General features: G+C 40.8%; 2 protein-coding genes across 9 annotated transcripts in view; one reads left to right on the plus strand and one right to left on the minus strand.

The window, feature by feature from the left end:
- Positions 1–1,371, minus strand: part of PEAK1 (pseudopodium enriched atypical kinase 1) — a 270,520-nt gene extending 269,149 nt beyond the window's left edge. For 2 of the 4 annotated variants that reach the window (XM_010593772.3, XM_064267232.1), the window contains exon 1: positions 1,241–1,371. The gene's annotated coding sequence lies outside the window, so the exon portion shown is untranslated. Of the gene's footprint in view, positions 1–662; positions 949–1,240 lie in introns of those variants that run through there. The other 2 variants (XM_064267240.1, XM_064267236.1) reach the window with 1 other exon arrangement.
- Positions 1,372–1,596: 225 nt separating this feature from the next.
- Positions 1,597–13,132, plus strand: part of HMG20A (high mobility group 20A) — a 93,849-nt gene continuing 82,313 nt past the window's right edge. For 4 of the 5 annotated variants that reach the window (XM_064267241.1, XM_064267242.1, XM_023552934.2 and 1 more), the window contains exon 1: positions 1,597–2,225. The gene's annotated coding sequence lies outside the window, so the exon portion shown is untranslated. The remainder of the gene's footprint in view (positions 2,226–13,132) is intronic. The other variant, XM_003413831.4, reaches the window with a different exon arrangement.

Consider the following 13,132-nt stretch of genomic DNA (forward strand, 5'->3'; position numbering starts at 1 on the left):
GTTTTACCCCTGTGGATAATTGACGTTTTTCACTTCCACACTGCAGAGAGCAATATGAGTTCTCCTGCCACAGACACTATAACACACATCACTTCTGTGGGTGAATAATAATCAGTAAGCAGGCCTCAAAACAAAAACCTCAAGACAATCCCAATTCAGGTGAAAAGCTGTTCATATACATCATCCAAGGACCTAAAAATAGTCTTTCATGTAAGTCTCCAAGTATTCAATTCAAAGTATAATCTTACCACATTTAACCGAGACAGAAGATAAATGTAATAAAGATGAAATCATAGTTTTCCTCTAACTCATCACTAACCCCTCAACGCCAGCCTTCCAATAACCCCATTCCACAGCTCTCAAATTCCCGAACTTGAATCTTAAAAAAACAACCGATTGCAAGAAAGTAACATTTAAGGGGGGAGTCCCTCTTTCCTGTTGCTCTCAGCAGTCTTTAATGTAGTCACAAGATGAAAGAGAAAAGCAACCTTTCAGGCGGATGGTGCCTGCGAAGGGGAAATTCTGGGCAGCAAGTCCTCGTCGAAATAGGAAAGAAAAGTTGCAAGAAAGGATGAGTCAAAGGGCAAAGGAGAAACAAACGGACCAACCGAACCACTTAAAGCCCTCAAACCACTGAGTCAACCAGCATGTTGGGGGCTCACCAGCCGCTGCGCGAAGGGAGCCAGCAGAGAGCCCCTGGGTTTCGTCCTGACGCGGCTGGGGAGGTTGCGCCGGATCCTCCCGGGTTTGGGAGCGGGACGACCGTGCAGACTTAGCAGGAGCGAGAGAAGCCCTTCCTGCCCCAGCCTCCCCCGCGTACAGCTTCTCCAGGCTTCGCTTTCCCCCGCAGCTTCCCAGCCGCGCCCGGGGCGTCCTTCGCCGCCAGGTCCCAACTTTCCCTCCTCTGGGGGGCGCCGCGCTACCGGGGCCGCCGCCGAAGGAAGGGGAAGAAAGGGGCGGCCGGGGCGCAAGGGGGCGCGAGGGGGCGCGCGGCGCCGGCGGGCCCCCGAGCGGCGGGGCCACTAGGGCCGGCAGCGTGCGATGGCAGCCGCAGCCGGAGAGCCCGCGCCGGGCGGGACGCACCAGCCGCCCAAGCCCCCGCGGCGGCGCCAGCCAGACCCCCGCCGCCCCGCCCGGATTCCCCCGGGTCAGCGCCCTCACCCCGCGGAGACCCTGCTCCCACCAGCCGGCGTGTGAGAAGAGGCGAGCGGAGGGACGCGTGCAGCCCTGCCCCCGTTACCTGAAGGGCGCACACGCCGCCGCGGGGACCACCATCGCCGGCTGTCCCGTCCCCTTCCTGGCGACCACGGCCGCCGCCGCCGAGCAACTGACACTGACTAACAACAACTAACTAACTACTCGCCGCCGCCGAGTCCACCGCGCGCTCCCGGCCGCTCGCCACCCGCCCAGCCCACCAGCCCGCCCGCCTCCTCCCAGCCCTGCGCGCCGCCCTCTTCAAGCTCTGCCCGGGAGCGAGCACGCGCGCGCGCCCAGAGCCTCGGCCTCTCGCCCCATCGTCTGTAGCTTCAACCCCGTGGGAGGAGTCGCCGCGAATCCCCTCCTCTCCGGTTCCCACCGTCAGAGGGTGAGACGTAGAGAGCGCTCGATTGGCCGAGGGGGGCGTGGCCAAAGCCAGAGGGCAGGACGACCGGGACCTTAGCGCTCGTGAGGGGAGATTTAGATTCAATTAAGTTCCAGAAGAAAAACAGGACAAAGTATTGGCCTATTTGAGTGCCGAATCTTCTTTGTCAGCCTGCCGTCGAATACATACTCTGTGTTTTCAAGGACTCCAGAGTGTAAAAAAATAACCAATTCAAGTCCCGCTACTTTCTGCGCCTGTTAGCGATAAAAGCGAAACTACAACTCCCAGAAGCCTTCGTGAACTGAGTCTCTCTGTGCGTATTCACGTAGTCCTTCGCCGCAATTGAACAAAATAATCCCTTCATCTTTCTGAAGGTATCGGAAATAATATTTCATTTTTCTACTGATCGGGACAATTTTAATTGTTACTGTGATAAGAGAAGTTACCTATAGGAAGGTGATTAAGCGATTAGGTAAAAGGGAAAGAAAGGACACCAAATAAAGTGCTGCGGAGGAATCTTTGTCAAACTGTGAGAGGACGGCGTGCGAAGAATGAAGGCGTTTGAGAGGGGCTGAGGGAATTGTCCTCTGTGCGAAGGACTTTCTTTAGGCCCCAGGCCCCTGCCTGCCCTTTTCATCAGCAGGTCAGTAAGCAAGGCGAGGCTGGGGGTGGCCGTAGTTGAGGTGCCCTTCTACGCTTGAAGATCATGCCTCTATTGCCGTTGTTGTTATTGGTTTGCCTCGGTTTGAGGCTAACTAAATGGGGGCGCCTCACTTCCGGTTGGGGGAGGGGAGGAAACCTGTCATGGGGGAGGGGGAAACTACTCATTTCCTGTGGGGGTAGGGGGATAGTTTGGGGTTGTGGAACCCGCTCCCAGGTTGGATGAGGGCTTAAAAAGGTGGTGGGTGGTGCTGTTTGCATCGATGATATCTTAGAGTTTTGGGATTGTGTTTTATATAAGAAGTTACGTTGTCCCACCAAGTCGTGCTAATCACCCGCCTCCAGTTAAATGTGTTTTATTTCCACATGTAAGATGGGACATTTCCTCCCCAACAAAATTTTCTTAATGTATTCTTACTTCAAAGAATATGAAAACCCTTGTTAAAATTCCCTAAGCGACGGCGTGTTTTGCTTGTGTGACTCATGGATTGTCCACCCATGCTCCCGTACTCAAGTCCAACCTTGACTGAGTGAGGGATGGTGGTCTCTGCCTTGACATGCCTCGAGAACGCTGTAGCTACTCTTTTAAGGAGACGGTGTATTAGAGGATTGAATCTTTCATAAATTATAAGGCATTTTTACTTCGCCAGAGGGAAAGTGATATAATGAAGTAGTGAAATATTTGATGTTACCTTAGCTAGTATAATTGGCATCTTTAATTCTTAGATTTTAGGCTACAGGTTTTGTCCTGTGCCTGAGAACAACCTCCTCAGCCTTAAAAATTCTTACACGTAGTTGACATGTAGTATTTGTGCAAGTTGTGTTTCAATTCATTTCCCCCTTGTAATCGAAATTCACCGATTTAAAAATGATATCTGTTCTTTGTGGTTTTGAAGCATGGTGCCAAAGGTCATGAAACTCAGCTCAGAATTTAAGGAATGAAAAAAATGAACACAAAAAGGGCAAAAGATAAACAAGAATGAACTTTATATTCCTATATTGTCATTTTTTTTCTAGGGAACTATATGTAAAGTGGAATAAACACTCAACAATTCTGATTCTTTAGCTTCTGTTGTCAAGGATCACAACACTTGTTCTTGTGTATGTGCTGAAGAAATCTACTTACTAGGAGCTTACTTTGTAAAATCTCAATGATTTTAGTAATTTTGGAATGGATATCTATTGAATGAACCTGGAACTATAACGTCTTTCAAGAATTTTTTTTTTTTTAATTTTGTTGTGTTTTAGGTGAAAGCTCACAGTATAAATTAGTTTTTTATTAAAACATTTATACACAAATTATTTGTAGCATTGTTTGCCATCCCTGCAGTGTGTCAGCACTCCCCCCCTTTGTCTTTCCACCCCGGGTTCCCCATGTCCATGTGTCCAGTTTTCCTGTCCCATTCCTGCCTTCTCATCTTTCCTTTTGGGTAGGTATTGCCCATTTGGTCTCCTATATTCGAATTCCTCAAGTGTGTTATTACTTGTTTTATAGGCCTGTCTAGTCTTTGGCCAAAAGGTGGACTTCAGGAGTAGCTTCAGTTTTGAGTGAGCAGGGTTTCCCGGGGGCCATAGTCTCAGGGGTTCCTTAAGGAATTTTTTTAAAGCAGTAAAAGCCTGTGTGTTTTTTCCTTTGGAATTGTTAATCTATCTTCAGAATTTGCAGTTACTTTAATTCTAGCTTTTAAAAAGCCATTTGGTTTAGAGTTGATTGTGCAATAATAACACCCAAAGCAAACAAACCCGTTGCCATTGAATGGGTTCCGACTCACAGTGACCCTATGTATATAAATGTTACGGTAAGGAGGAAAAATACATTTTCTAATCTTCTGTAGACTTAAAAGAAAAAAAAAACAGCTTAAGTCTCTAAAATTAATAAGTTAACTTTTGAAAAATCAAAGATCTGCTTCAGCAGCTGATTGAACAGGCAAGACAAAATAAAGTCTGCATTAGGTTAGGCACATATAGACAGGGCTACTTATAGTCTAGTCCAAGTAAGTATCAATAAATTAATTAGAGAGAGGTATTCACTGTCTTCTTTATCACTGTAATGTAGAAGACAATGCACGGTTACCCCAGCAAATTATACTATTTTTTTTTATTGGGAGTTATCGAAATATGGAAGGATTATGGAACTAAATGAAAAAGATTTTTTTAATTCTTTTAAAATATCGATTGAGATACTGCAGCATTGCCTTTTGGAAACTATCTTTGAAAGGCAAAGGAGTTTATTAAATTGGTCTTCATGACATTCTATGGAAGAAATTCAGTATAATAGTAATAAGAAAAATTGCTGCAGCTAAGACTTTAGCAGCTTGAAGAACTGTCTGTTCAGACGAAAGCAATATATAAAACATATCTGAAAGAAGATGTTTTGTTATAAGTGGCGGTTATTCATTGGTTCCATCAAAGTAGAAATATTAGCAAAGCTTGTGAAAAATGGAGAAGAAAAGTCTGTGGGACATGTTTTATTCTCTTTAAAAGTGTTTCTGTGAGGAATCTTGCTGTCTTCCAAAGATTTTTTACCCCTAAGTACTCTTTGTTGCAGTTTTCTTTGCATATTGTGACAGAAACATGGTATCAAAATTAGAAAATAAAAAAATTTTTAAGTGCACTGTGTTATTTCTTTGAGTGAATGAATTTGAGAATTTCCTTCTATCACATGTCATCTGTAGTAAAAGAACTATCAGTTTTTTTAAGAGCACTTAGGTTGTATAACCATTTTTTTTTTCCAAAAGTAGTTATGGGACACTGTTCACAGCAGTTTGAAATATTAAAACAGGTCAAAATTCTGGATTCAATTTCACTGAAATTTGATTATCCATAGAGTGCTATGTGCTATACATAATGCGAACGTGCCTGGGTTCTGTTGTCTACCTTTTTTTGTAAAATGTTTTTTAATAACTTTTTTGTACTTTTGATGAAGGTTTATAGAGCAAACTAGTTTCTCATACACGTACTGTTTTGTGACATTGCTTGCCAACCCCATGACATGTCAACATCTTCGTAAAATCTTGCTAATGTTCTACAACTACAGTATTGCTTTACTGTTTGTTATTTTGGTGGTGGTGGTAGTTTTTGTGATGGGGTTGAGGGTTGTGGTGGTGTTGTGTGCCCCAGATTGATTCCAACTCATGGCAGCCCCAAATGACAGAGTAGAACTGCTGCGTAGGGTTTCCTAGGCTGTAATCTTTACAGGAGCAGATCATCAGGTCTTTTCTTCTACGGTACTAGCTTGGTAAACTTGTGCAATTTATTTGACGTCTCTGAGCCTGTTTCCGAAAACCTAACTGGAGTTGTTTGGTGGATAAGGGGTTTACATGTAAATCGCCGGACATGATGACTGGTGCTGAGAGCTTAGTAAATGCTATTATTTTTCCTCAGTCTTCGTTCTACTTCTTTGGCTATTGAGATTTGCCCACATGCTGTTTTAAGCTTTACATATTCCCAAGAGGGTGGGATGCAGTGCTAGAATTATTGACATTATACCTTTCTCCCCCTATTAGCATACTCACTTAGCTGCCAAGATTTTATTTTTTGTTCTTTGTGGCAAGGAGAAATCACTAATTTCCATGATTACTTTTAAAACTGGAAAATATACATAATAGGAAAGTTTCAAGAGTGTTAAAGAATTAATAAAGTCATTTAAATTGTTACAGGAAGACTTATAAATCATTCTTTTAGCTTATTGCCATCAAGTCAGTTCTTAACTCATGGTGACTCCACCAGTGTCAGAGTAGAACTGTCTTCCATAGGATTTTCAATGGCCGATTTTTCAGAAGTAGATCACCAGGACTTTTTATCGAGGCACCTCCAGCCATCAGGTAAGCATCAGAGCGCGTTAACCGTCTGAACCCCCCAAGGGTACCTATTTAAATACTAAGACTAACATTCAAGATCCTCTACAGTATAACAATATCTCTCATTACCCATCTTCACATACCAAACTAGATTGGTCTCTGAAAAAAAAAAAATTCTATACTGTATCCAGTCTATCTTTGCTCATGCTGTTTTTCTCTACTGGTAACACACTTTCCCCTAGGAATCCCCATCTATCAAAATGCCACTTTCTTTGAGGTCCTTTCTCAAGTACCACTTTCAAGAAGTATTTCCTGGCATCTGTCTTCTCTCTCCACTCTCGGAAACCACTGTCCTTTGACTCTCCAGAGCATTGTGTACCTTTCTTACGCCATTTAGTATCCAGTGCTATAGTTTATTTATGTTGTTGTGTGTGTAGTTTATGTCCTGCAGTAAGAGCCTGCAGACTATATCTTGTTCCTCTCTGTGTCTGCTGTCACACCTGGCACAATGTTCTTCACATCGTAGGTATTCAGTAAGTATTTGTGGAGTTGATTAGGCACTTGGGGTATGATGAAACTAAACAGTAACTTTTGTCCACTATTTATTCCCAGCATCAAGCTCCGTATACAATAGACAGTCAAATATCTATTGAATGAAAGAGTGGGTGATAAGTTATCATCCCCTCATTTGTGGGCATCTTAGAGGTCAGTATGTCAATGGCTATATATTAAGTTCCCACTATATAAAAAAAAAATTTTTTTTTTTTTTGTATGATCAGAACTGTAAGAACTGATGGCTGCCCTCAATTTAATTGGAAACATGTAAGTTGTAACTAACGTGTAGTCTCTGAAGACTGCAGGAATGTGAGTGGAGGTGGGGCATGAAGGTTGTTATAGAGGTGTTTGCATTGTAAGAGATATCCCCTGCTATCTAAACTCAGAAACCAAATAGATTTGGGTAATAAGAGATACTTAACTTGCAGTCCACTCCTAGGAATGTACACAGAGAATTGAAAACACATGTTCACACAAAACTTGTACGTGAATATTCACAGTAGCGTTATTTATAGTATCCAAAAAAATGGAAACAAACCCAAATGTCCATCAACTGATAAGTGGGTGAACAAAATTTGGTATAGCCATACCATGCTATAAGAAGGAATGAAGTAGTCATGCATGCTACAACACAGATAAACATTGTGCTAAATGAAAGAAACCAGATACAAAAGGCTGCATATTGTATGAATCCATTTATACCGAATCAGCAAATCCATAGAGACAGATTAGTGGTTTCAGGGGCTGGATGGGGTGGGGGGAAATAACTGCTAATGGGTATAGGGTTTCTTTTTGGGGTGATGAAAATGTTCTGAGATTAGTGTTGATGGTTGCACAACCTTGTGAATATACAAAAAACCACTGAATTGTAAACTTTAAAATGGTGAATTTTATGTATGTGAATCATATCTAAAAAGGGAGAGAGAGAAAGACCTAAATTTGAAAGATGGAGAATTTTGGATGAGACTAGAAGAAAGCAAGATGGCGATAGTTCTTCCTCAGATCCTAGAGGGAAATACAAGTGACTAGGTCCGGCTGGAAGCCCTGGTGGCGTAGTGGTTGAGAGCTGTGGCTGCTAACCAGAAGGTCCAAGGTTCAGATCCACCAGGCGCTCCTTGGAAACCTATGGGGCAGTTCTGCTCTGTCTTATAGGGTTGCCCTGTGTTGGAATAGAGTCGATGGCAACGGGTTTGGTTTTGGTTTGGTTTAGGTCAGGCTAGATGCAGAGGTGGGGCGGGCAGAGGGAGTTACTTGTCCTCAGACACAAAAGTTTAAGTGGGTACCAGAAAAGGCACAGAATGACATTCCAGGGCACCACAAACATGCAAGGCGCCTTACCAAGGCAGCCAGAAAAGAGGGGTTGAAGGCTTTTCTGCTGACGTGTATCCGCTATCAGTGTCTTTTCATGTTGAAATGGGGGGGTACAATTTAAGAGATTACCCCTGGGCATACAAATTGGGCAATTTAGAGATTGCCCTTAGGTGCTTGTTACCCTCGCTATGCCCCTGGCTAGATGTATGTTTAGAATCAGCTGAGGATGGATATGAAAGCTTCTATCTTTTGTCTTAACGGAGTGGACAGTGAGAAGAAGGGTTAGACCACAGGACAGTTGACAAAGGAGGAAGACCTCTCAGGATCTTGAAACCAAAAAACCTGTTCCCTTTGAGTCAATTCCGACTCATAGTGACACTGTAGGGCAAAATAGAAGTGCCCCATAGGGTTTCCAAGGAGTACCTGGTGGATTTGAACTGCTGATGTTTTGGTTAGTAGCTGTAGTACTTAACTACTACACCACCAAGGTTTCCTCACGATCTTGAAGGAAGCTTCAGATTCCTTCTTGATTAGGTCAGGGATGTAGTATATGGTCAAATTGACTTCTATTTGAAAGGCAGCTGAGTCCAGAGGGCGAAATTTTCGTAAGGTAATGGAGTTCTGATAGTAATCAATCTGAAGTTATTGAGGAAGATGGGAGAACAGAGTAGACAAAGAAGATATAATTTAGATAAATAGATAAATCTTAATGAGAAGGAGCCAAGGGCAGTGATTTGGAGAAGTCAATACAAATAAAGGTACTCATTTGAAGAAATACTTATTGAGCACCTTTTAAGTACTAGCTACTATTCTAAGCACTAGAGATATAGCAGTAAACAAAACTGTAACTATTTTCCTTATTTGAATTATTTTCATAGGTTAAAGTCTTATGATTGGGATTATTGGGTTCTAAAGGCATTTTATAATTCTCAAAAAAATAGCTATATTATTTCTTTTAAATGTTATAGTAATTTTTGATGCAATCAGCAATGTATGAGTGTATTGGTTTCATCACAGCATCACCAAAAACTTTTTTGGCTATTTGAGGAGGCGTGAAATTATTCTTCAGCTTGGTTACTGCTTTTAAGGATATAAATGCTTCCTTACCATTAGGTGGGCAACTGCTGGGGCATGAAGAAGGTCGGGCCTTTATATGTGCTCCTTTATTGTAATGGTTTTTTACAGAATTTGGGTTTTGAGGACCCTGAAAACTAAACCATCCTCTAATTTGAATCAGTTTAAAAAGTACGTTTATTCAGTGTTACTTCATTTTCTAAATGAAACTCACATTCAAATCTTACTTAACCATTATTCCAATACCCATTCAACTAGCATTTATTTGGTATTGTGTTAGGCCCTTTCACATATTATCTTAACTCTTAACAATTTGGTGTTGTAGGTATTAACCAGCTTCATTCAGCATATGAGAAAATTGAGACTAGGGATGTTAGGTCACTTGCCCAAAGTTACCTAACATAGTAAATAGTAGAGGGAGGATTTGAATGCAGGTCCTCTCAGGCCCAGTAATCATTTTGTTACTCCGTGATCTCTCAGTATCATTACTAAAGTTTACTGGGGGCTAATGGAACTGGAAAAGGAATCTGAAATGGAACTTGGAACTTGGAAAACCTATGATACAAGGAAGCAACAGAGAAGTGTTTTTTGTTGGTATTTTATTTTTTTTACTGGGGAGGCTATAGGACATAGAGGAAGCTCTTGGTAGAGTTAAACCCAAGTTTTCAAGTCCCTTTCTGTTTGTCCCAGATGATCAGTTACATACTGCCCCAAAATCTGTGATGAGAGTGATAGGAAAGCAACTGCCTTGGGGTATATACAGTGAAATTCATCTGATTGTATGAAGAGAAGACAAATGGTTTGGCCCGAGAGAGTCCCACAAAGTAACCTTTAAAATAATAACTCCAAGTCTAACATGATAACAAGGTTAATGAGCTAGTCAAAGCCTAGTAAAAAAATTTAGGTGGTAGCAAAAAAAAAAAAAGATACCTGGTGTCGCAGTGGTTAAAGCAATCGACTGCTAACCAGAAGGTCAGCGATTGGAAACTACCAGCGGCTCCACGGGAGACAGATGTGGCAGTCTTCTTCCATATAGATTTACAGCCTCAGAAACCCTATGGGGTCACTATGAGTCAGAATTGACTTGATGGCAATGGGTTTTTTGTTTGTTTATAGTATATTTACAAAACAAATTTAAGATTGGGAATATAAAACGAGAGAAGCTATGTTCCCGCTCTGGCTTTTAGTTGGATAAAGTAGAATCCTAATTTATAAATAAGGCAACTAAGGTCCAAAGTTACATCCAAAATAAGTGATAGAATGGGCACTAGAACACAGGCCTCGAGCTTTCCAACGAGTTTTACTAAGTTGACCGAAGTAAATGAAAACAACAATCTTTGTGGTTGTTTTGTAATTTATATGTATTTTTTTTATAATTTAATATGTGATTTATTCTTGAAAGAGATTATTTCCCTGTGTATCTTAAAACAGCAATAGTAAAGCTCCATACACGAAGTTGCTAAGTATTTGATGATGGTAAGAATAAGAAGTGATACTGAAGAGCAGGTAGAACTGTGATATACCGGATAGTTTATCTGTAACCTGCACCTGAATAATATTCTGTCTGTATTCAGGATAGCTTTGGTGGGGGTGGGGGACACAGATCTTTGAAAACTATTGTAGAAACATTTTACTTGAAATAATACAACGCACATTTGATACGAATCATATGCATCTACAGGTACGTGCGTATTTGTATTTAATACTTTTAATTTTCAACAAAGCGAGTCCTCTTTTGCCATCTCTACCCCTTTAACTGAAATTAATACCCATTTTACAATTAATAGTATCCAGCTACTCCACTTTTTCTTTCCCAGCCTCACATTTGTACCTCCCTTCTCTGACCCATCTCTACACTTTCTTCTTTCCTATGCCCCATAATGTTAATTTCTATTCTACTGATACAAACCTTTCATTTTTGTTGCTAGTGTGTCATTTTTGTTGCTAGTGGCAAGGATGGCGAGACTACCTCTCAAGTACTTTGGACATGTTATCAGGAGGGATCACCTGGAGAACAACATCAAGATTGTCAAAGTAGAGGGTCAGTGAAAAAGAGGAAGACTCTCAACGAGATGGATTGACACAATGGCTGCCACAGTGGGCTCAAGCATAGCAACAATTGTGAGGATGGCACAGGACCAGGCAGTGTTTCCTTCTGTTGTGGGTAGGGTAGCTATGAGTCAGAACTGACTCGACAGCACCTAACAACAACAACAAGTGACATCATAGTTATTGCAACTTTGGGGGAAAACAGTATAGCCATTGTATCAGCACTAATAAAATGTTTATACTCTGAGAGCCAATATTTCCATTCATAGGACTTTATTCTGAGAAAATCATTCAAATAAGAAAATAGTTATAGGCACAAATGTTAATACTGTTGATATCTGTATTATCTAAACAAAATGAGACCTTCTAAATATTCAACAATAGAATAATGGTTAAGTAAAGTATTACCTATCCACTCAGTGAGTTATTAGGCATTCATTTTTCACAATAGCTTCTTTTAAAATGCACTAAAAGATGTTATAAGAATATTTTTGCAAAAATGGAAAGGAGAAAAATCAGAAGAAAACAAAATAGAAAAACTGATGTGATTAGTGCGTATCTCTGAAGCATTTGTATTTTCTGTATAACAGTAACTGACATTTATTGAGCGCTTACTGCTATCAGGCACTATAATAAACCAGTATTATAGAATCAGTATTGAGTAGTTATTAATTACAAGTGCACTAGAATCGAATCCTAACTCCATCATTTACTAATGTGTAATCTTGAAAAGGAAATGGGGGATAATAATTACATCTACATTAAATCATTAAATTCATATCAAATATCTGGCACATATTAATCCCTCAATAAGTGTTGTTATTAAGCATTTTAGACATATTTAATTTATTCTTCACACCCTCATGACAACCTGATGAGAGAGTGTTATTTTCATTTTACATAAGAGAATGTTGAAACTCAGAAAGCTTAAATGCCTAGGCTAAATAACTTGCCCAAAGTCACACAGCTAGTAATCATTTGTGTTTGGATTCAGAACTGAAGTTATAACTTCCAGTACTGATTCTGATGGGCAGAATTATTGCAGATCAATCAGTGCTTTCGTTGAGAACAAGAAAAGCCAGATTTAAAAAAAAAAGTGAAGGTGTCAGAGACCTACTGAGGCAGCCAGGACTTGAGAGACCAGAATCATGGAGCCAGGAGAACTTCACAGAAGTGGGCTGGTGTTCTGTGCTTCTCTTTTCCCATCCAGGAATTTGTTAATTCTTGGAGCAGAACAAGAGGTTCTAAAACTAAGCAGAGATTTTCTGTAGAAGTAGAGGAACTAGTGGGCTTATGGGGCTAAGTAGACAAAAACAAGTTCCTGGGGTAGCCAGGACATGAGGGCCCAAGGTCCTGGAAAGTAAGAAGGTACTGAGAGATTGTTTTTAAATTTGTTTTCCCCTCAAGGTGTTTGACACAGGGTGAGAGGCTAAGAAGCTAAGCAGAAAGCCCTTGAAAAGCAGAGTGGAATTTTTGCTCATGATCATGACAAAGAGCAAAAAGTAATAAAATTCAGGAGAAAAAGTCCTGTAAATACCGCAGGTTCTCAAGTGGATCCCTAAAGGGTTACACCCTTAAGTGGGGGCAAACCAGAGGTAGAGAGAGAGAGGCTATAAAATTGTTAGTTAGCTTTTAAATCAACTTAGTTCCTTATTGAAATAAGATGTTCTACCCTTCTGCTTCATTCCAGAGGCTAGGTGATTTCTCTCTAGAGGAAGGAACATCTCCAACACTTTACAACTTTTCACGTACAAGATCTATCATGCAAGCAAAAATTACCAGGAGTATAAAAAAAAAAACCAAGAGAAAATGCAGACAACAGAAACAGATGCAGAAATGATCCAGATATTAGAGTTATCAGATAGGAACTGTGACTAATATATTAAAGAAAATAGCTGCCAAGATGGAAAATTGCACCAAAGAAATAGAATCTAAAAAAAAATTGGAAATTCTAAAAACTGAAATAGCAGTGATCGAAATTAAGAACACCATAGATGTGTTTAACAGCAGAGGAGAGGATTAGTGAATTGGAAACTTGAACAATAGAAAATATCCAGGCTGAAGCACAGAGAGGAAAAGGAATGGAAAATACAAGAAAAAG

Source organism: Loxodonta africana, chromosome 13, assembly GCF_030014295.1.
Source record: "Loxodonta africana isolate mLoxAfr1 chromosome 13, mLoxAfr1.hap2, whole genome shotgun sequence".
NCBI classification, from domain to species: Eukaryota; Metazoa; Chordata; class Mammalia; order Proboscidea; family Elephantidae; genus Loxodonta; species Loxodonta africana.